The sequence below is a fragment of the Triplophysa dalaica genome, chromosome 3 (assembly GCF_015846415.1).
Source record: "Triplophysa dalaica isolate WHDGS20190420 chromosome 3, ASM1584641v1, whole genome shotgun sequence".
Lineage (NCBI taxonomy): Eukaryota > Metazoa > Chordata > Actinopteri > Cypriniformes > Nemacheilidae > Triplophysa > Triplophysa dalaica.
The window spans coordinates 27,315,882-27,339,488 of record NC_079544.1 but is presented as its reverse complement, the minus strand read 5'-3'; the positions used below and the strand labels follow the sequence as shown (position 1 = coordinate 27,339,488).

At 37.0% G+C, this 23,607-nt stretch overlaps 1 long non-coding RNA gene across 1 annotated transcript; it reads left to right on the top strand.

Annotated features, from left to right (window-relative positions):
• Positions 1-9,534: 9,534 nt before the first annotated feature.
• Positions 9,535-18,454, top strand: LOC130418540 (uncharacterized). Its single transcript, XR_008906353.1, has 2 exons — positions 9,535-9,687; positions 18,013-18,454. It is a non-coding gene; the product is annotated as an uncharacterized LOC130418540 (long non-coding RNA).
• The last annotated feature ends 5,153 nt before the right edge of the window (positions 18,455-23,607 follow it).

The following is a 23,607-nucleotide window of genomic DNA, read 5'->3' as shown; positions in this document are numbered from 1 at the left end:
ATCGATTTGTTCCAGTCCGCCGTAATGGACAGCAAGAGGATTTCATTTCATCAGCCTAGATCTATACTCCCAAACTCCTTCAGACTACACGCTTCGGTTTCTACACGGCACCCTGAACATGCCCGACTGACAATTCCTCACCGTGCTCAATGAGCAACCGACAAAGTGTAGACACTATTAACACCATGTTTATGTTGAATGTTTCCATAAAAGTGGAGCTATTAATATCTGAAAAAGCAACAAGTGCTTATTTCATTTTAAAAGTATACTTTATAGTTGCTTATAAAGTAGCTAACATGATTAAATTGAATGTAGAGGGACTACTTTAAATTGTGGTAGTTTGTGAGTAGTTTAAAGTAAAATTGGTTAAACATACAAAGTAATTATTTGTAAATTGATTACAAGTGTTAAAACAAACACACAAATATTTTAAATGTTAAGTAGACCGACCTTTTACTCTGTGTGGGGTTTAATTAACATTTAATGTCATGAATTGATCTTTCTTAAAAATTGTGTTCATGGTCATGTGTTGTATAAACATTTTAGACTTACAGTAGCAAAGTAAAATCTTTACAGTATATGCTTAATATAAGTTTTTTTTTCTGCACCATCATTCACAAATGGCTAATTTCCAGCTGTCGTCTTACCCAATGCTCAGTTTTTCATTGTTTATTCAGAGGATAAGAAACAGAAAAACCTATCCTGCATCAGAGCACAGATGCAACCTAGTCTCAAGGCAGTTTGTAGACACGAAATTTGGAATCTATTAATTTGTGTTATAAATGTAAAACCTGATATCAAAAGATGTCGTACATATTTTAGGATGTGGCTTACCAACACCTTTCTTCATTCCAAAAACTAAAATCACAGCCACAAAAAGCTGGATAATTTAGCTAAAACGAAGTAGCCAAACAATCCATAATTGGCTCCCCTAACTCCGCCCCTAATCCTAACATTACAGGGGAAATGTAAAATCATTGAGTTCGAAGGAAACATGAATTCAAAGGAATGATGTTATCATCTTTTTCTTGTGTTTCCTTTACAGTTCATGACAATGTCACAAATTCCAATAAGACTGTGTTGACATATGATAACTAATAAACCACAATTCCATCAAGCGAACTTCTGAAATGTCATGTTTTACTGGGATAATCTTCTAAACGTTGACACCTTTTCTTAACAAATTTTTTAAATAATATTCAAGACTAGAAATACCTATTGTTTCAAAACTTTACATATACAATTGTAAAACACCTCGGGATGTAATAGTTTGCAGAGCTTGTTAGGGAACTGATCATCATCTAATGACATCTGTTGTCCATGCTGATCTTATCCATCTCAAACATCCTGGCTCTTTCAAACTTTCAGGACACAGAACGTTCCCAGGGATGTGAATATTTCACGTGGCACTTTGTCTTCAAGTTCTGCCTCCTCTAGACCTGACCACAATTCATACTGTTGGGAGACTGCCAGAGTGTAAAATGCCCAATTTCAGTGGGAGCTATTTAAACCTCTGGAATCACCGTTTGGATCATTCCTCTATTCTTTTGGCCTGATTTGGCTCTAACAACTAAATGATTCTGGACGTCTATTCTCATCATTATACTTGATATCAGAGAAGCAGCTGACGTGCAGTCCCACGGTCCTAACTTTTGCCGGACAGCCCTCAGAAGATGCCCACTTACAGTAGTGTACAGACAAGATTTAATGATGGCTGGCATAGTACACTAGTTTCTAGTTTTCTAAAGTTGTGGTTATTGGTTTCAATCGTGTATCTTCAAGTGAAACTTTCCATTTATTTCTTGAAAGCACGAGAGGTAACAAGTTTATGCCCTGTTGGTGATGACCCTCCCAGACGGACAAAGGTGATGTTCAGCTGGTCCTCAAGGTGTTCAGCTCAAACAGGGTTGCAGATAGATCAGCATACTAGTGGGGAGTGATTCAAGCATTTTAATCAGGACAATGTTTTCATTTGTGAAGTGTAATCAGCATGGCAGACTGTAAAATGAAAAAGCATGCCAGACAGCCCTCTAAGAATGGGCATACAAACTGCAAAGTTACACTGCAAGTCATACTGACCACTTATATTCAGATCCAAATGATATTTTTTTTTGATCCACCTCTGCTGAAAATAAAATCATCAAACATAACACAAGAAGCACTTTGACCGTTCTGCTCACGTTTCTGCCAGGCTGAATCTAGAAATGTAATAATATGTGGACAAATAACACACTTTGCAAGCGACAGACACTAACGGTCAGCATTATCCCTCAAGTAACATTCTTTTTGAGAATTTAAAATATGTGGCAAACAAGCTAAAAATTATTGAATTAGTGTATTTACAATAACCATGTTGAACTTTAAATAGCACATTAAAAACAAGAGTGTTAAAAGCATAGATTAAATTAACACCATACCCTTAAAACAATCTTAACGTCCAAGAATGTTAAACTTCCATGTGAATAGTGCCCACCGGTGTATATACAACCCACCTGAAGAATAATCCAAAATCCTTGAGTTTGTATTCTAAAGGTAAGTCCACAGTTAGTAACTCCACAATCCAGCAGCCATGTTTGCAACACCTTTGGGCATATTAATTTACGTCATAGCCAGTCCACAGTCCTATATACTTGAATCGGGGAAGGCAGATATTTTTTTTAATCGTGGCAAAAATTACAATTAAACAGCATTTTTCTTAAACCTGACATGAACTGTACCATAACTTTAGTTTGCTTAGCTAAAATTTCACAAAAAACACAACTTCTTAAGCTTGCTTCATCTATGCGTCAGTCTTTATTATTAAGTCTTCCTTCGCTAGAGTGGCCAATTTGAGCGTTGCATTCCTCCCCATTCATTGTAATGGCAGTGGCTCATCTTGTTAATATTAATATCTTTGGGTTAGCAAACACAATGGGTGTTTCTCAACGCAAGGATGCGTCCTGGAAGGTTGTACATGTTGTTAGCCATGTCATCAAGCGCTGTCGAAGGACATCTCAAATAGTAGGATGCTTGGGAGGCAGCCTTCATTTTGAGTCCTTTGTTCAGTCTGTTTTGAAGGATACTTGAAGTTTATCCTTAGCAGACGTTCCCCAAAAAACATTTGTTTGAATCCAGTTGGCACTTTTTTTCACATCATTTTGTAATCAAATAAAAGACAAAGATAGCAGAAAATGACTAATTAAATATGTATAATGATAAAAAAATGTGCCATGACGGCTCCTCTATAAAGGCTGCCTGTACTTCCTGTCATGTGACAAATCACATGCAGACCATGTAGAATTTAAAGACATACACATATTAAACATAAGGAGTAATACATTTGAATCAAGTGTCAAAATCTATTAAACTCTAATCTAAATAAATAATAATATATATGTAGAGCTGTTAAAATGTGTCCTGTTTGACAAGAGCAAAACCAATTTAAAACTATGTAAGAGATATATTCATACAATCTCATTCAGACATTTTAGAGTGTTTTGATTCAAAGCCAGTAGTGATACAGTTCTTACACCCTGTCTACACAGCACATGATCGAGGTGTGATGTGATGCAACAAATGACTATAAAACTATACATCCTGAATATGACTATTAGTCAGATGTTGTGGAGTACAGGGTTGAGAAATGATTTATTGTTCAGATAGTACTTATTAGAAACATCAAGCTCCATAACAGGAACATTTTCCTGAAATTAAAAATGTGCTATAATAAAGCAAAATGTTGTGCCATTTGTGTTTTTAAAGAACCCGGTATGAACAGTTGTTTAATAACATTACTCACCCATTACAACCCAGACCCACTTGTCAATTATCATTTACAGAGTAGCTAAACACTCACAGAGTGTGCAAGAGTTTAAAAGGTAAAAGAAATGGATTGACATCGAACACAAATTTTCCAGCTGTGCAGATAAAAGAGCTTCTCAAAGTACAGATAAAACATTTTGGTCAAGTTACACAAAACAAAGTACAACAAAAAAAGATAAAAGAAACAAGGGGCAAAAGTAATCTGAAACATAAATGAACCAAAGCACAGAAACAACAAATGACTATTGACAAGTGAAACACAATGGATTATATATACAGAACCAAACAGGTTAACACGACACACCTGGGAGCAAATCAATAGGGAACCAATGAACCAATGAACTACAATGGGTTACACAGGAAACAGGAAGTGACAAAATAACGTTCTTCCGGTCTAAATAAAATCTCTCCTTCTGAAACGCTCTGATTGTTAAAGCTGACCAGGTCTGTCATGATTGGTTCCCTGCTTGGAGTGTGTGGTAAGATGTCCCACCCATACCATATCACTGACTGTTGTGATTGGTTAGTGCCCCTCTCAGTGCACGTGTATTTTTAAACTTTGGCTTTTAGCAATAAACTGTAACAATTAAGTGAAATTCGCTTCATCAGTTAAACACATGCAGATCGATCAAAGTGTAAAGGAGGTCTACAAGTACATGTGCAAAGGGCAATCTTTGTTTATATTTATATATTAACACTAATAACAGAAACTTTAGTTTTGTCTTTTTATATTGGACCCGAGTTGGATAATAATACATGCAGATTGACCAGGAGACATTTGCAAGCGGGACTTCAAAGGACATTTCATAGAAGTGTTTAAGAGGTATGCGCACACACACACATTATTATATAGTGTATTTCACAGAACAGCTTTCACAACCAATGTTAAATTCATGGAAACTGTTATTTGACCGTGTGGTCAGGACGGGAGCCGTGAGTCGGGGCCGGTGGCATTATTGATAGTTGGAATCAGCTGTGCGCACACCGCTCACGGAGGAGATTGGGAGCATAAGAGGACGAGCGACGGGACTGCTGACAAGAGAGGACCTGGCCTGGGTTTATGTTGTGGTTTGTTTTATGTGTCGCCGGCAGTCGTCCATCAGGGGCTGCCGGCATTTAAGATCCTGTATTATTTTGTTTATTTTATTGAAACTTTATTTAATATTCGCCGTTTCCCACCTCCTTTCTTCCTTTTAAGTGATCCTTATTACAGATCTCAGAATGTGTGTAGCTGAATCTTATTAGCTCCATTTTTGTCTACATAGTAATTTACATTTGTCATTATTTTGTTTATCAATCCATTTATCCTCCATCACTTGTTATCATCATGTAGAGTGCTTTATTCTGTGATCTAATTATACATTTAACTTTATTACTACTATTCCTAAAATGAATGCAATGTAAATTAACATTAAATGAAGTTTTTTAAATGAGCCCCTCAATATGAACACTATATATTTATGAAATATTTTTACAAAACTCAGGTTATACTTTTATTTAGCCATCATCTTCCAACAATGCCACACAGGCTTTTGTCACATTTTTAGGCAATTGCATTATGTCTATATGTTCCTTGTGAAAACCATGTTAAATCGACTCCATCACCCAAATTATGAAGAAATTATTCGGGATTTACACATAATTTTTAGATGACGTTGACCATAATTGTATATATCTATTCATCGCATCGTATTTCTATTCATTCGCATGTTCATGGGAACATGCAAAAACTGTACATTTCTGTTTTTTATTCAGTAAACCTTAAAGCATCTTTGACGTCATTAAGTTCTTGTAAATGCAGCCATTGTGCTGGAACTAAAATGGCATCACTGCGTTAATGAGTGCTGAGAGGAAGCAAACACAGGTGTGGATGCCTGACCGTGTCATGTGGCACCTCTAGAATAAGACCTGGTCTATTCCTTCCACCAAACCAGCAGGGAATTGCAGGCCACGACCAGACTTTGAAACCCAGGAGCCGCCCAAGATCTGGACAGTGCCAGATTAAAAAGAAACCCTGTTCTGTGGGTTGAAAATGTAAAGTCCCGAATCAAGAGATCCTTTTCAGCTTGAAGGCGTGGGGTGCTATACAGAACTTTCAGTTATGTTTTTGATGTTTGTGGGATCACCAGTGGGGATGCACAGTAAGCAATTGTAGTAGAGTAGGCGGGGCGAGACCTTGGTTCGAGACCGGTGAGTAATTGTTAAAGAGCGCCAGCTGTGCGTGCACCAGTCTCGAATCACGTAGGAGATAGGGAGCATATAAGAGGACGAGCGACTGGACCGTCGAAGAGAGAGGACCGGGCCCGAACATGTTTTATGTTTGTATTTATGTTTTATTCGCCGGCCGTGGACCCTGAGGGGCGGCCGGCTGTCTTTTTACTTTTGTAATTTTATTTGATAAATATTTATTTGAATGTCTGCCGGTTCCCGCCTCCTTCCTTCCTATTATTGAAGTTTATTACAGCAATGTTCTTTCCCAAACTTTACATTCCACACCAATATTTCTGAATAAGTTAAATAATGTCTCCTGTTTCTCTGCACATTAATAGTCGGGACCCCACTCTTCAACCGAACACTTCCACACAGCTGGATGTACAGTGAGTGACTATACACCCAATCCTTTGCCCTGTACCCACCTCATTCTTCATACAGTTACAAAGGGACCACTAAGGGGTATTAGGTCAAAGCATTACGACTACATTAAGAATACAAGCATGACTCAGGAGAGGTTTATATGGCGGCAAAAGATGTGCAAGGTCTCAGTAAGAAACAGCAATTTGTCATTCTTCTGCACAATAGCATCCCTGTTTTTCAGTAGTTGGTAGGTAGCAGATAAATAGGCCACTTTAACACTGCAATGCTTCGATGTTCTTTGCATCTGTTTTTGTCTGGGCGCAGCAATTTTGAGTTTCACGCAAGACTGATATTTGATCATGATTGCCTTATGGTTAAGTGAACAAATAAGACTCTTGAATTTCTTGATTCTCCTAATGACAAATGTAGCTACACTTTATACTCCATAAAGACAAAGCAACAAAAAACATGCTTTATTTATTTAAAAAAACATAATTAAATACAAAAGTATTCTTCCCCATTTTTGGGACACTTAGAATCTAGCTCGGAAGCATTCCAGTTTTGTTTGTTGTTGTAACTACACTTCAAGTGAAGGTAACCTGTGGCACATTCAATAGAATGAATGATTTGGAACAGTACATACCTCTAACCAAAAGGTCTTTTAGCTGAAAATGCAGATGAGAGCAAATACCAAGCCGTGAGGTCAGAAGAACTGCCAGTGGAGCTCTGAGACATGATCATATTAAGAATCAGATCTGAGGAAGACTACAAAAAATCAGCTGTATTGAAGGTTCATAAAAGCAGGTATCCTCCATTAAACATTAATGGAAGAAGTTTGGGACAACCAGATGTCTCACTAGAGTTGACCTCCTGTCCGAACTGAGCAATTGATGGAGAAGGGCCTTGATAAGAGCGGTGACCAAGAGGCTGATTGTCACTTAGAAGGACAAACATCCACCAATCTGAGTTTTATGACAGAGTGGCCAAACACAAGTCTCTACTCAATGAAGACACATGTGAACTACAAATTTGCAAAACATAGATCTTAAAATAATATTTCAAACTGTGAGAAACATGATTGTCTGGTCCGATGGATCTCAATTTTAAGCATCATTATTTAGTGACACATAATCTATAATGTAAATAAGCATTTTTGTCAATCTTAGAATGTTTAAGAACTTCTTAACTTGTTTAAAATACTGTACTTTACTGCATAAAGCTGTTCATGTGTTTATTTATGTAGAAATAAATATGAATCTATTAATATTGTGCTGCATTTTTTAAAATAGTAAGTAAAAAGTACACTGTAAAACTTTGCTGTAGTTTTGCAGCAGGATTGCCAGTAATTTACTGTAGATTTATTTACTTTCCTATTCGTAGTGTTTTCAATTTGAGTAAAACTTTACTTTGACCAAAATTAAAACACTTTGACTTTTGAGTTTCAAAATGAGCAAGAAGAGACTCGTCTCATTACTGGCAGAAGCACAGCAACACTTTTGTCTTGTTTTCTAGTAAAAATATTTCAAACCTCTTAAATTACGACACATTTACATAACAAGAAAAGTGACCTAAGATGTATGTCTTGTTTCGTGAGAGAAAATATAATACGTTTACGTTTTTAAAAGTTGCACAACTACAGAAAAGTTTTACAGTGTAGGCATTGGTCCGAAATAAATATTTTAAACTGTTTTGCATGTTGTATATTTATTTCATCATGTATATATAATTAATTACCATAAACATTTGGGCAGTTTGATCAAATATTAATATTTATAATAATAATAAATTAATTTTGATTGACATACTGTGGACATTATACTCAACGAGTAAGAACATAGTAAGAGCAGTTATCTGCCATTCTGAACATATTTCATTTTAATTATGACAAGGAATGACAAAAAAAAACGAATCATATCTGGCTAATGTGCCCATTTTGTATTACATTTTAAGATCTGTTCAAAGGTATTTAGGAAAAAAAGGAAAAAAAGAAAAACAATATTATTTCAGATTACAGTCTCTCGGATTCTGTATTATAGCTTCAAGCCTTAGAAATCTTTGCAGTTGTGTGTGGCCCACACAGGAAATTAAGAAACCTCTGCAGCTTTGTGAATATTTATATGTGTATTATGTGGGAACATCGAATTTAAACAAAAGCGGAACAAGGTTCAACACGTGTTTGAGCCTTCATGTGAGGCCTGTGTGCTGACAGTACTGGGATGCACCGGCCCTCAGTCAATCCTCGGTGCATGAAAAATCCCCTGTTTCACTTAATAACTATTTCATTTATTTACTTTTGTCTCATGATTGCTTGTATAGTAAGCGGATCCTCTGTAATGCATGTGTATTGTACGGACGCCAGCAGCAATGATCTCTATCACTGCATTCACATGTCTGAATCTGAAGTGAGTAAAAGTAAATCTGTTGTCAAAAATCAAATCAACTCCATTTGATTTATACAGCACTTTTTAGTATTTTTATTCAAAATCATTTTTGTCTTCAAACCAAAATTTACATTTACAGTGTTGACATATTTGGAGCCAGACAACATGTATTAACCTTTTTTCATATTTTAGGTTCTTTCATCCTTAGTGACTTACCGTGCGTTCAAGGTAAACATTTGATCAGTGTGTTGTCTTCCAGATGCAAAAATAACAACAAAATATGCAGTAAATCATTTCTCTATGAATCCTACAGACGTATAGAAGTTTTACCAACTTGTTGTAATTACTTCTGCATTTTTTTCCAATTTTCAAATACTTTCTAATATATAAAAAAAATGTTTTATTTTGTTCTCTGTTTATTTCCACTAGAAAGAAACAAACCAGTTTAGAATTGTAAATGACTTTAAAAAAGGGAAAAGTAAATATACACAATTAATCAAATAAGAAGATTTCTTCTTACATGTCCTAAAACTTCAAAAAAGCATTAGTGATCTTCCTTTACTTTTTAAGTCTTATTATTGATGTATTCATTGTGGTATTAGTTTTTGTGATATTTATGCATTTCATTAAAACCATACTCAGACGCGGCTGTTCTTGTTGGCTTCCTTCCACTGTAGACTGTCCAGTCTCACAGAGCCACATTTACACAGATGGTTCTTATAGTGGAGGATTACAGAGCCTATTTCCTCAACAAGACAGAATAAAACACCCTGCTCTTTTTAAATTGTATTATTTCTTAATGGGAGTGATCCACACAGATGTATATTTACACAGGAATGAACAGGCTGTGCGCTTCTACGAGTGTAAATATGCCGGAGCATTGTAGTCTCCAGGAGATTAGAAGGAAAATCTATTAAAAATAACATCTGAGGTAGGTCCATCATCTCTTTTCGGTGTAGAGATTAGAAACTGTGTTCAAGGAGATGTTTGCAGAGAAAACAGGCTCAGGACGGAATGGTTACGAGTACTGTGTGGTCATTTTAACACGGATCATATTGTCATTTTCATATTTTTGTTGTTTTTATTAATTATTGTCTTTATTCAACTAATAATGTGAAGTTCTTTTTGACAACAGTGATTGAATTAAATCCATTGGTTAATATGCTTAGATTAAGTATGCAAATGTTAAATAACTAAATGTAATGTAAATGTAAAACAGCAAATCAAGATGAAAATGTTCATGTACATTTGCATACCTTAAAAATGTTATTTAAACAATATATATACATATGTGCACATACATGTGAATTTATGAAATATATTGCATATTACTGCATGTTAAAATTAAAAATCTTTACACATATATGCGTACCTTCTGATGCATCTCACTGACTTAAATTTAATTTAAAGTTAGAAACTTTAATCTGGTGTAAGTCATTATTAAGTCTGCACAAGTATCTTTTTTTTCTCAAAATACTGTGTCATTTACAAAGTGGTTACAAAGGTACTGGTCAGTTTCTCCACTGGCTCATAGGTGAGCGCTCTCTTCCACAAGTCAGTGGAGATCATGGGAAAGCATGTAAGCCTATTAATCACTGTTAATGGTCCGGAACAGTGTGCTGGAGCTGCCCTCTGCCTCGCGCGCGCACGCACACACATAAACACACACAGATGTGGTAACAAACACTGACATATGAGCAGTTTACTCAAATGTCGCATCCATTTTTTTAGATGCAAGAAGAACAGTTATCCAGAACACCAAAATCGGCACAAAATTGAATGCAAAACAAATACGTTTCAAAACAAAGAAACGGAAGTAAAATAGATTTGTGGTAATGTTACAGCCATGCACTTTAGTCAGACGTGTAATATAAATAAAATATAGCTACATTTTAAAGATGCCCTTCCCCTTTCATTATGCAACTGAATTGGAAACGGACACTTCTTTTCATAGGTAAGAGTATTCCACATCTAACTCTTTTTGGTCTCGTGGGAAAATTTGGAGTGTTTAGGTCAACATACGAAAAGAATGTGTGTGTGTTCTTGGTGGGTGTCTTATTGGCCACACAGTGGCCCCACATCTTGGTTAACTCTCTATCCTGAAAGATAATAATCTGTTGCCCAAAAAAGAGCCGCTTAAATTGTTTCATTGGTGAACTTCTCATAGTCGCCCTGTCTAGCAGGGGTAAACCAAGCTTGCTCAAAGAAATCCTCCTACACGCTGATGGCACCATAACAAAAAAGTGTTGTAGGTTTTGTCAATCCGATCCCTTCATTGGATGTCCCTTATGAAGAAAAAATCTTGTACACAAACAGTCCCAAGCTAGTCCAACACAATCCTATGGATCTCATTTCTACGTGTCTGTATAATGGGAGATTTTAAACGTTTTAGTTGGTCCACTTCTTTTTTTCTAATAATTCTATGTTTTTGCTTGATTAACATTACATGGAATTATAAAAAATGACACCTCAAAAAATAAATACAGTACAGTTGTTTTCTTAAGAGATCAGGTTGGTTATTTCCTAACCATAATCGACCCCTGAGATGCTTTTAAGTAAACAATAGGTTAATTGGTGTGGTATATACAGTACAGTACAATGATCTGTCTACAGTGCCTATAGACGGTTATTGTGGCAACAACGTAATCAAATGTTATGTGGCCCAAATTTACAGGAACAGTTCACCCAAAAATTCATTAATCACTCACCCTTAAGTTATTCCAAATGTGTATAAATGTCTTTGTTCTGATGAACACAGAGAAAGATATTTGGAAGAATACTTGTTACCAAACAGTTCTTGGCCACCATTGGCTGCCATAGTTGGAAAAATTGCTTCATAAATTTCTTTATTCTGTTCAAAAGAAGATATTTTGAAGAATGTATGAAAGCAAAGACTTCTGGGGCACTTTTGACTACCATTGTCATTTTTCCTACTATGGTAGTCAATTGGGTCCTAGAAGTGCTTGGTTACAAGCATTCTTCCAATTATTTTCACAAAGAGATTTATACAGATTTGGGACAATATTCAGTGTCTTATTTTTGGATGAACTATCTCTTTAACTTTGGTTAACATCTACAAAGAATCTATAACACCCAGTCAGTCACCCAATAGAATCCATTATAATTTTAAATGATGTCCACATGCAGCGCGAAGCGCCACGACAAACCCATTAAATACTAGACTACTAAAAATTTCTAGACTTACTAGAAATATTGATCCTACTTGGTTCAATCAGATTCACCATTAGCTCTGCTTTAACAGAATACTCTTAAAAGAGTCCAAAGGAAAGGTGAGGTACTGTAATATTGATTGTTATTCAGAAGAGATGAAAAGGTGAAGGATGCCCTCAGAGACAGAGACTGGATGCTGTTTTATGGTTCCCTTTGAGACTGTAAAATACATTTTGTGAACACGCCAGAATGTGTCATATTATCTGAAGACGCCTCCTCATCACACAGTAGCTCGTCTTCCATTACGAACAGTAAGCCACACCAGACAGCTGTTATTGTTTCATATGTCCCATCAGGTCGTGTCATATTCGTTCTACTACACGCCCGACTACCACCACAGCTGTAGGGCAACAGCCACATGTCTGTCCTCTTAGACGCTCGGCCGTATTTCTGACAGGCCTTTATTTGTGACCCCGGGTATTCTTTGCTCTTGCCCTTTGGCAGGTGTGAAGGAAAACCGCAGCAATTTGGTAGCCCGTGTAAAAAGGGTCACAAGAGAGTTACTAAAGGAGACAAAGAGAGAGGCTATTTGAGACCCGGCCACGGCACATGGCCCAGGAGTGGCCCCATTGAAGAGTGGAAGAATGGAATTGTAGGGTAGTAAATCAGAGCGAATAATCTTCACTATGACACCACCAGGATTCTGGATGGTGCAACTGCAAAAGCGCAGTCATGCCATAGATACGATACACTCGCAGGGCATGCAATGACACTTGAAGTGTTGTTTGGATTGTGACGAGTGTCTGCATGTAAAACGTATGAATGAAAGCACCCGAATGTGGAAGGGGACACTTTACTCACATAAATATGTAGTGATAAAGATATGCAGCCCACCTGTCTGACTGATAAACTACAGTGCGTGCGACTAAAAACATACATTACAGAAAGCATTATTTCAATGATTCTATTAAACTGATATCTGATCTTTTGATTTTCTAGAAAAAAAAAATCTCCCGATTTTTGTTAAGATTCTTATATTTCTGTTTGAGTCATTCTAAATGAACACATTTTGAGTTAAATAATCTTGATTGTATTTTGTTTAACCCATTTAAATTAGTTAGAAATTAAGTGTTTGATGATTTTGTGTTAGTGCTAAATACATCTTTCTTACATGCTGTCACTAACTGGAAAACGATCTGGTCGGTGGATCAGTAGTTACCAGAATGCTTTGCAAAGTTTGTGTACTTTTGAAGTGAAACGAAAGACTTGTTAGTGTTTAATGTTCTTCAATATTTGACATTCAGAAGAGATTTCATTTGTTGTGGTTACCATTGTGTGTGGTTACTAGAGTGGTTCTTGGGTTGAGGGAGGCACAAAGACTCTCATTAAGTGTTACTTGACTCAATTAGCAATGACTGTGGTAATTTCGGATCACTCATTTCCTTGCTCGTCATATACAGTATGTTTTGTTTAACAACAATCAAGTTATGTTTAAAGGAATTTAAAAGTAGTAAACTTGATGCACATAGATTTTGTTATTTGAGAGTTATATGAGAGTCATTGTAAAGAAACTGAATTGGATCAAATTTCATTGATTCTAGTTGTATTCAAGTAAAAATATTGCTTGAAATCTGTTGCCAGAATTTAATTGAGCAGACATATTTTAAAATAGCATTGGCTAAAAATCACCTAGTGTAAAGGCCTTTACGGTCTGTGGAATATTTTTTTTTTCGTTTCATCAGTTCACAGTTCAATGCCTCTTGTAAATCGAGCCAAACTATTTTGGGGTATTATTCCTTATACTAAATATAATAGCTGTAGAAAGGAGCTAATAACAATAATACAGCTAATAATTACTAACACCATTCGCATTTTTACTCAAGGAATTTATAATGAATTAAATGAAGGAGTTTAAAGCCATTTCTTTGTGAAGCAGATAAATAAATATAATGTGATCACATTGACATATGAGAGTTTGACACTTAGCGCTACCAACACATTCGAAAATTGCCTAGTAATCGTGTAGTGAAGAGCGATAACTATTTCATTGTCAAATAAGAACTTTGTTTGCTTTGTGTTGGTCAATTTAAACTTCATTGAACACGAAAAACCAAGCCACGATAACACATTCTCTGGCATTTTGTTATTGCTCCTTGTGCCTCAGGATTCCCCTGGGATAAAGCTAAGCTAATAGAAATCAGAACGAAAGAGTTAACCTCGCCGCCCTGCCCTGGTCAACTCATCCACTCTGTTTGCCTGCCCACCCTCCTTTTCATCTTCTCAGGGAGGGAGGACAGGAATCCCGTCTTGTGTTTCTAATATCTTTATGAAGAAATCCCTCCAGGCCAGCAACGTCTTGGGTGTTCTGAGAAAAACGTTCCACGAGAGACCTGCCTCGGGAATATTTGACAGGTTCCCGGCAAAGAGAGCGAGAGACGAGCCTAAAAAAGACCCTTTCTTTTGCTCTGTCTGCCTCTTTCTCTCTCCTCCCTGTGGGCGGAGGTAATGAGCTGAAGTGGGCTTGGTGTCTGGTAATGTAATATACACAGTGCCTGTGTCAAATCTGGATCCAATAATGTGTCATTTAGCTTGTCTGGAACAGATTGGCCTGCCGTGATGGGGCTGAACTCTTGCCCGGCTGAGAAACTCTCTACACCCCAAATCCCTGCTGGCACCCCACCCGGTCACCCTTAGCCTGACCTCAGCGCATAACCCTGACCCTCCAGTATGACAGAGTTGAATGCCGTCCGTTTAGCCACCGGCATAAAGTTCTCACCGCATGCTGTTTTCGGTTAGCCACCTAACCGATGTCTGGTTTGCATTTGCAGAGTGTTCAAAGACACCCGCTACCAACAGGTGCACATGTTTTTATGGTGAACGTGGGCCGTGTTAGTTATTAGCAAAAATAAACAGAAGTGTGTCAGTCCAGCATGCTAACCTTGTTTCTGGGATGTTCGAGATTTCGGGCCGTTTGGACTAATTGCGAAACCTCTTTTCCAATGGATGTTCGGAACATGTGGTTGGTTGACTCTGGTTTACTAAGGACTGTCTGAGTCATATGTGTTCATTTTGAATTGAAGAGCTGTTTGGAGTTACAAGCATGTCAATCCTCATTTCCGTGCTGCAGTTGTAGCACATGCATTGTATTAGAGAGCGGATTGATACTCTCTGCATGTTACTGCTACACGCTGACATTGATTCCTACATGTAAAACATTTGTTATGTTGTCAAAGAACAACCCCAAAGTGAAAAGAATAGTTCATGCACAATTACACGCTTATGTGGACACTACAATGTTGGCTTTAGTGTAATTCTACTGGACTTTTGGTACAATATTGGTCTTGACGGCCAAGCTGAAATTGACATGTATGATGTAAAAGCCAATTAACATTGATTTGTCAGGTCTACATACACCTTATAATGCAAAATAGGGATGGGTGATTAATGCAGGTGATCAGGTGATTTGCATTGATACAAATTATAGTGATTGCTAAATACGATGAAATGAATAATTTAAAATTCCAAACTCGAATTGTTTCCCCTCAGAAGACGTTACCACTGTGTCTTTGGCTTACTTTTTACAGTGGATGTATGTGTTTTTTTGAGCTTCACTCTTTTGAGGTCTGTAAGTAAGGGATACAGGCAGTCGGTTGTTATCACAGAAATAAGCCCTGACAGTGGTTGTCACATGAGAAAGAAACATGAATATGCACATGAAATATTTCATTAGCTAATTTTTACCAATTGCAGACCTTCCATGTGGAAAAGCTGTTTACTTTCATTTTTAAGGTAAGAAACGACATTTAAATGTCATGAACAGGCAATTTGGTTATAAATATAATTCCATATATGATACTAAAAGACATATTTGTGTTCATTTTCGTGTAATATGAAACTTTGCTTTTCAAAATGATTTGCAACATCCGGGTTACCATGTGCTATTAGTTTTGAGTGGTTGTTGTCCGCACTGTTTTCCTGAACGTTATAATCTACTCTACTAAATGAACTGGACTCAAAACTGTGAAAATATTCATTTATCTTAAAACTTTTAAGTGTGTTTAACGTTTTTTATATTATGAGTTCCAGGGACACAAAATAAAAGTAAATTTTTTATATTGTCTTCCAATGATGTCGGAGCGATTCCCAGCATGCTTTGTGATGTGGACTGGATAATGAAAGCTAATCTGGAAATAAAGTGTTATTTTATGTATGTATATCAAGATTACAACAGGAGGAGGCTCATACATGTTTAGTATTCTGTTATATTCTCTTGTTTACAGAGTTTTGTAACATTAGTGATTTTGAGAGGATAGCATTGTGCAGACGAGTGGAGCATTTGCTTAGGAGGAAAACAGACTCATTTCAAATCTTTATTGTTTGATCTAAAACTATTACATAGGTAATGCTACAGCGGTAATTTGCTGTTGTTCCTTAATAAAAACATTGTTAAAAGTTTAACTTTATTTTTAAAATAACGTTTCCTATTTCCCTTATTCTTTGTTATCTTAACTCATCAGGGTTTACAGTGTGGGAATGACAGACCTGCAAATGACGCGACTGGCCAATCAGAACCAAGCATTCCAACGAGCCGTGTAATAAAAGATAACATGTTAGCATTTTAGTTAAAGTGTGATTGTTGGTGTTCAACTGAAGAAAGGAAATCATATACATTTCAGGTGGTACAAGGTCTATTAAGAGAGAATGTTCACATTGGCATAGCTATTGGCATAAATCAAACAACTCGGGTTCAATCGCTGCAGATGTCATGGTCAGCTGCAGGTGCTGTGTTCCCGGTGGACCCTTTGCCACCAGACAATGGAGGTTTTGTGCACATGTGCAGGTCACCCAGACCCGAGTGCAAACAGGGAAGAGAATTTTTTTCATCTCTAATCACAGGCAATTTGCTCAGTACGCTGGAGGCCCACCGCTGAACATCGTGAGTGAACCAGAAATGAGCAGGATTTATGATGTGCCTGCCAGCTTTCCTTCACTGGTACAAATATCGCAGCGAACGCGCACACACTCTCTCAAACTCTCTAACATGGCTGACCTACAGCTGGGTCTTATTACGGCTTCATACAGTAGCCATTCTTTTTCACGTCCCCCTCTCCCCCATCCACCCGTTGCTCTCTCTGGCTCCCTGATGCTTATTAGAAATGTAACACACTGGTTAGGGAGTTTGTTACAGATTTATGTGGCACAGGTGCTCTCTTTAAAACTGAACAGGGCTCGCATAAGCCTGCAGAGCTATAAACATGGCCCTTGCCACACTCAACTCATAAAAGTTTGGGCAGAAAAAAAGAACGTTACCTATGGGTAATTTAATTAAATATGAAAAGCCAGTGTTGACGTTTATGAACGTGATTTTAAAACACATGTTTTTAAGTCTTGCTTTGCCTTGCTTATTGTGGGCTTGCACTTTTTGAAATACATGACTGGGATTATAGTAAAGCCTACAAAGCAATAAAATAATGGGAACTACGTTTCAAATTTCTACGTTTTCAGTATCCAACCTTCTCCAAGAATTCAAAAGGTATGCAGGTCTATTTTTACACTATTTATTGCAACGCTCAGGGATAAGCCGATGCAGGAAATGGGGCACATTACAGATTTAAATAAATAAATGCAATATTTATAGCGTGCTTGACGTCCACAAAGGTGATATCATGCAGGAGGGTGTTGTTTAAATGACATCAGATCTTGGCATAGCCATGTACAGTACCAAGGGAGCACTTTGACCAGTTAAGACCATGATAAGCAACATGCAGGCAATCTTCCAAGATTTAAACACACAAAGTCACTGACAGTGAAAGGAAAATGAAGAGGTCACCTTAGAAATGCAACACACATCAGGGAAAAAGTAATGCATTTGGAATAGTGCCACTAGTGGCGTGGAGGAGTTAGGTCAGTAGTGATTGATCTCGTACATGGTTCCCGTGTGGTTGTGCTTAATGTCTTCTTGTGTAAAAACGTTATCAATTTGTGTTAGCTGTTACAAAGACAAGATATGTTTTATGGATTTCTGGGCACATGGTTTGATGTTGAAATGTTTATATGCATTTTTTTTCATGTTTTTACTTGTCAGGCTAACGCACCTCCTGCACCGTGTAACACCGTCGAATCTTCAACCCACATTTATCGATTTTAAAGATGGGATTGACAAGGCGAGGACAACAGACCCATACCGCCTTCAGCATTTCCCAAGATCCTACTTTATTACAACACGGCTTGTGTTTTGGTTGGAATAAAAAAGACGCTTGGGCAATGTCATAATACCGTACTTTCTTTTTCTCCTGTTCACAAAGGCAGCACGCGCTTTAGTGCTGGTACATTCAAATAAAGGGCAAAGGATATTTTTCTCAAACTGGCAACAGTAAATGTATTTTTCCTTTACTTTTAAGTTATTGTAAGCTGCCACAAAACACTCTGCCTGATAAATTTCATTGAAAGATGTGACTTGAAATATAAACAGTCTCTGTGACAGCCCTAGACCATGAAAATTGCAAATAAACATATCAGAACATTAAGGTGGTCTTTGCGTATAAGTTTTTTTGCACTTTCACTGGCTGCTGATATGCAGTATCCAAACTTTTCTGTGTGTGTGCGTGTCTCTAGAGGATGGATTACACAGAAGAAGAAAAAATTTGTTGATTTAAAAATATTTTATTTGAAAAAAAAGTCATTCCTTCAAGAAAAAAAGAGGGTGATGGTTACATATATTTTATAACTTGAGCAAAGGAAAAATAAATAACTTGCCTTAAATAATATTTTCTATTTGTATGAAAACATAAAGTATATGTTTCTTGTTGAAGAAAGTTAATTAATTAAAATTATATTTTTGATCTAAAGAAAAAGCTATAGATTTTATCAAAACAAAAATCTCTTTTAAGAAATAACACAATTATCTGCAGCTAAAAATTTTTTTAATAAAATACTTTAATTTTGAAGTAAATTTTACTCGCTCTTCATTTGTAACCCTTATAGGATAAAAACACTATTATTCTGATCAGTGTTTCATTCAGTTGGGCTCTTGATTCTTGTGCTTTATTTTTAAAGTTTCTTTATCTCTTTTAACGAAGTGTTGAAGTACATTTGGTGTGCAGAAGTGCAGGGTTCCAGAGTTTATTGGGGTTTCTGAATTGTCATTTTGAAATTGCCTGAATCATAATTCATGTGTGTCTAATCATGGCGTGAAATTTAGCATGTAAAACATAGTAACTTTAACTAGAGACACAAAGAAATCAAGAATCAGTTTATGAAACCCAACAATGGTGACAATCAACAAAAGAATGCATGTGTAACAACATAGAACAAAACTCATTCATGACTCCCAGCATGCATTGCGGGTGATCTATTCATCTGAATTAGTTTGATAAGTGTCACTATTGATGAGATTTGTATGATAAGTGCTGATAGAGATAAGTTTACGTTTCATCACAATAATTTCAGACATTCAATAATCATTCTTGGCTTATTTACAATATTATTTATAGTAATCATTACTGGTACCAGTAACTTTTAATTACAGACTGTTAAATATTAAACTACGAAATCCATCTAATCTGAGATTTTATTTTTAAAATCTCTTTCTACACCTTTAGCAGGTGTGACTGAAACATAACTTTAAGTATAGAAAGAGGGATTTATTCAGGTATCAAGAATCAATCTAAATCAAAAACTGAACAGAATAATCGTGGATTTTGATGTTGGTTGCTTTCTATCAGGGTTACAAATGAAGAGTGAGTAAAAGTTACTTCTAACAAAAGTAATTCATTAATCTTCTTTCTAATTAAGCTACAGATAGTAGTTTATAGTAGCAGAAATATGATGGGTTATTGGAAGTGTTAAGGCTCACCTGTGTGTTTGCTACTGATCTTAATGTTAACAGAAACACTCTTAGGAAAGTGAAAGGTAAGAGTTGCACTTAATTTTTTGTATTCATAAAAAATATAAAGTTTGTTTATAATTGTGTTTTTTTATTCAAATCTGACCTATTCAGCCCATGCACGTCATTATTTTATGTAGCTGTACTGAAACATATGATGCTGTTCCAATGACTCTGCTTCTCCCCTGCTCATAGTAAATTAGTCACGTGTCTGTGTTTCCTTTATAAGCGAGTTCCAAAAAAGCAATAAATGTATCGCAATCAGTTCTAATTTCATGAACCTTCATTAAGAGAGAAAACCAACGTTCCACAAGGACAGTGTGTTGCTCTCTTTCTGTTCAATGTTCAGTTGAGCATCACATTTCAGGGGCCTCGCTCCTTCGGGGTTGTTTTTATGTAGGGTCAGACCTTGTCCCACCGCTGTGCTGTGGGTCACGCTGTGTCCTCTTTGTCTCTGTCTGTCTCTCTCTGGTTACATGACATACAGGTTGACACCCAACGCCTGACCGTGAGTCATCCATAGATTTGGCTGTAGCCTACTCACAAACACACATGCGAGAGCTCACACTGAGTGATTGATGTTCAACGTGGCATTTGCTTGTCATCCATGCACATCTCCCATCAGAAGGACGGCATAACATTTCATGAGTTCAGCGACATGGCGCCTGCACCAAAGATTATATACCTCCTACCATATGAGAGACTCCATCGATTTAATACCCTTAAATTCACCAAAATTGACTTAGGTCATGGCAACTTATCACACCGTCCATTTATTCATCCACCCTACGGTAGTGTTTTGCTGGACTGGCCTTTTCTAGGTCTAAACTGTCCTGTATACCCTAGGCTATGCTTTACCGCGTTTACATTACAAACACTCATACCATCAACCCTTGACAGTTGGCCAGTTGTCTCACCTAACTGTCGCCTTGATCTAGTTAGGAATATTTCATTTTAGTGCCACTGCAGAAGAATGCCTGGATAGCATGATAATCCTCCTACTGTGGGTGAAGCACCTGTTGAGCTCATTCGAGGACCGGAGACGGGCAGATCAACAGGAGGCAGTGGCATGATCGCTTTGATCTGATTCTACATCTCTCAGCTGAAAGTTCGCATTTCATCTATACGTGGAGTGGGTGACTAGTATTTACAGCTTAAAATATGTCACTATCAACAACATTTTTATTGTTATGACTCTCTGGAAAACTTGGTTGTAATCGGTCGCTTGACTGCATTTATTTGGTGAGAAGTAATGCTGTAAATCAATTTGGTGAAAATGATAACGTTCAAGCAACTGCTATCTCAAAATAAACTAAACAAAATAAAAGATTTAAAAATTTTGTGCGTCAATGAGTGAGCATGTGCATGTACTTTTTAACACATTGTTTGGCTATGCTTATTGCCCCAATTGAAAATTCATTTCTCCTAGTTTTCCAATCTCCTCATCCTGTATTGAATTATACTATTTATTCTGGCTGCGTGAAATTCATCCATTCTTGACAAAATGAAAGGTTTCAAAAAGTCTCAAAAGGGAAATATAATATTTCACTCTGAATGGCTTGATTTGGCGATAATGACTGTGTTTGTCCATGAATAGATGACACCATTCAAAATCCAAATGCACATTAGCTTAAGATCTGTACACAATGGTTTATTATGTCTATGTGTATATTAAACATTATAAACAACAGATTTACTTGCTGTCAGGTCAAATGTAATTTTCATTATTTAGTTGGCATTTTCCAAATACATGCTCAAATGTGACGAACCACATAAGAGCGTCTTTAAAAGATGCTGCAAAAGACATTGAAACGATCACAGATATGCATTGAATTTTAGCATAGACAAACAATCAAAAAAAATTATAAACATTCATTCTGATGTTAATAAACGACATAAAATAACATTTTGGAATGTAAAAAACTTGAGATATATATATATATATGCCTATTGTAAAATTATATGCTGTCACAATGTCATAAAAATGATTGATTTACTGAGGAAATTAAAGAGTTCACTGTGCTGTCTTCCTCAGCTTTTATAGGCTGAACCCAAGTTCACAGATTGGATTCTACTTCCCTAAGAGTAGGCTGCTAGGGATGAGTTTTGCCCAATGGTTTGCAATAAAAGCAGAACAACTGAACTCTCTTTCACCAGACAGTAAAATCTCTCGTAAAGCATTCTCATGGCCAAGTTACTTGTAGCCAGTCAGATGCTCTTCAAACCCTTTCAGCTCAAATTCAAATAACCTAACATAAAGTATTTTCCCTGACAATCACATACACTGATTGAAGGGAAACAAGTTGCACGTTGACTACCATTTTAATGACATTGTTAAAGTGAATAAGCAAATTGCCCTCATAAGAAGGTCTCAAACAATAGGAGAAGTTACTTGGTCCCTAATGAGTCCCTGGGAATCTTGAACCGATATGTCAGCCCTATTTAGATACATGGCAAATACAATGAGGCTCTCAACTCCCACTTTACGCAGTTTCAAGGTTGTTTAAACTCACCCAACGGTTCCTACGATCCTACCATCACAAATCCCCCTCCAGCATAGGCCAGGGCCGCGAGGCCTGTCAGAGGAACGCCGCTTTGCATGTAGCCTTGATTATTATCTGCTCTAAAAATTGCTTACAGCTGCCCTCTTCATGGCTGATGGTCAAATTGTTTATATATCGAATCGGTCGGAATGTGGACAATTACCGTTTTTATTTTCTCACAAGCCCTCCCCCAAACCCTCCCCACATAACAGTTTACATGAACCTTCTTCTTTAAAATCATTGTTTAAAAGTTTTTCACAGGCCTCAGGGGTTTGCTGCTGGTGATGAGGAATTTGCTTCGGTGGTCATGTTCTCGCACCGTTATGGTAGCACACATCTTTAACTGGGAGTAAGGGGAGACGACCATAACCTCACCCCTCGATACCCCTCTAAAGACAAGCACGTGATTACAGATATAACGTTTGTCTGAGATTTCATTTGTGTAGTGATACCATCGTAGCTAATAGAGTTTTAACAAGGCTTCACACCAGCACATAAAGAGAGGTTTCTACCACCCACCATCAAGGTCTGCTGAAGGTTAAACCGAGCCAGATTTGTAAGTGGCCCTCTCTCACAGCTGAAACTCTCGGGGGTCGCCATCAGGGCAAACCGTGGAGAGGGGAGACAAAAACCTTTTCTGTCCCAGAGCTCAATATCTACTAAATGTGTTATCCATCTAGTTGTGCATGATTTCATTTGTTGTATGTTAGCAAAAACGTGCTCGAGTCACAATAACTTTTCTGCTTCCACGTTGACTCATGCATGTTCTTTAAGTCTGAAGAAAAGTCATGACGTTCTTGGGTTCTGTGTTGTTTTACTGTCTCGATAACTCTGTGACAGCTTTTAACCTGTGATCATACTAATGCAATCCTCGCCTAATGGCACCTAATAGCTTCCAAATGGACTCCCGGATAAAATATAAATGATTTCCTTGTTATCGAATGTCTCTTGATATACAGAGTTTGGCAGCCTTGTGTTTTATTTCATGTCTATGTTGTATCGAGTATAAACTACTAAACAATAGTCTTGCTATTCCTATTATTATTATATGTTTAAGAACATTGTGTAAGAAATCCCAATAACAGTTCGGAGGCATGGGCAGTTATATGCATTGGCAGAAGAGTCCCCTGTGCAAAACGTGCTACCATTAGAAACTGTGTTGAATCGTATATTGCGTATGTATTGTTTTTTTTACATCAGAACCTGTACTATGCTAAAAGCTCACATGGGTTGGTGAAATAGAGATATTGAA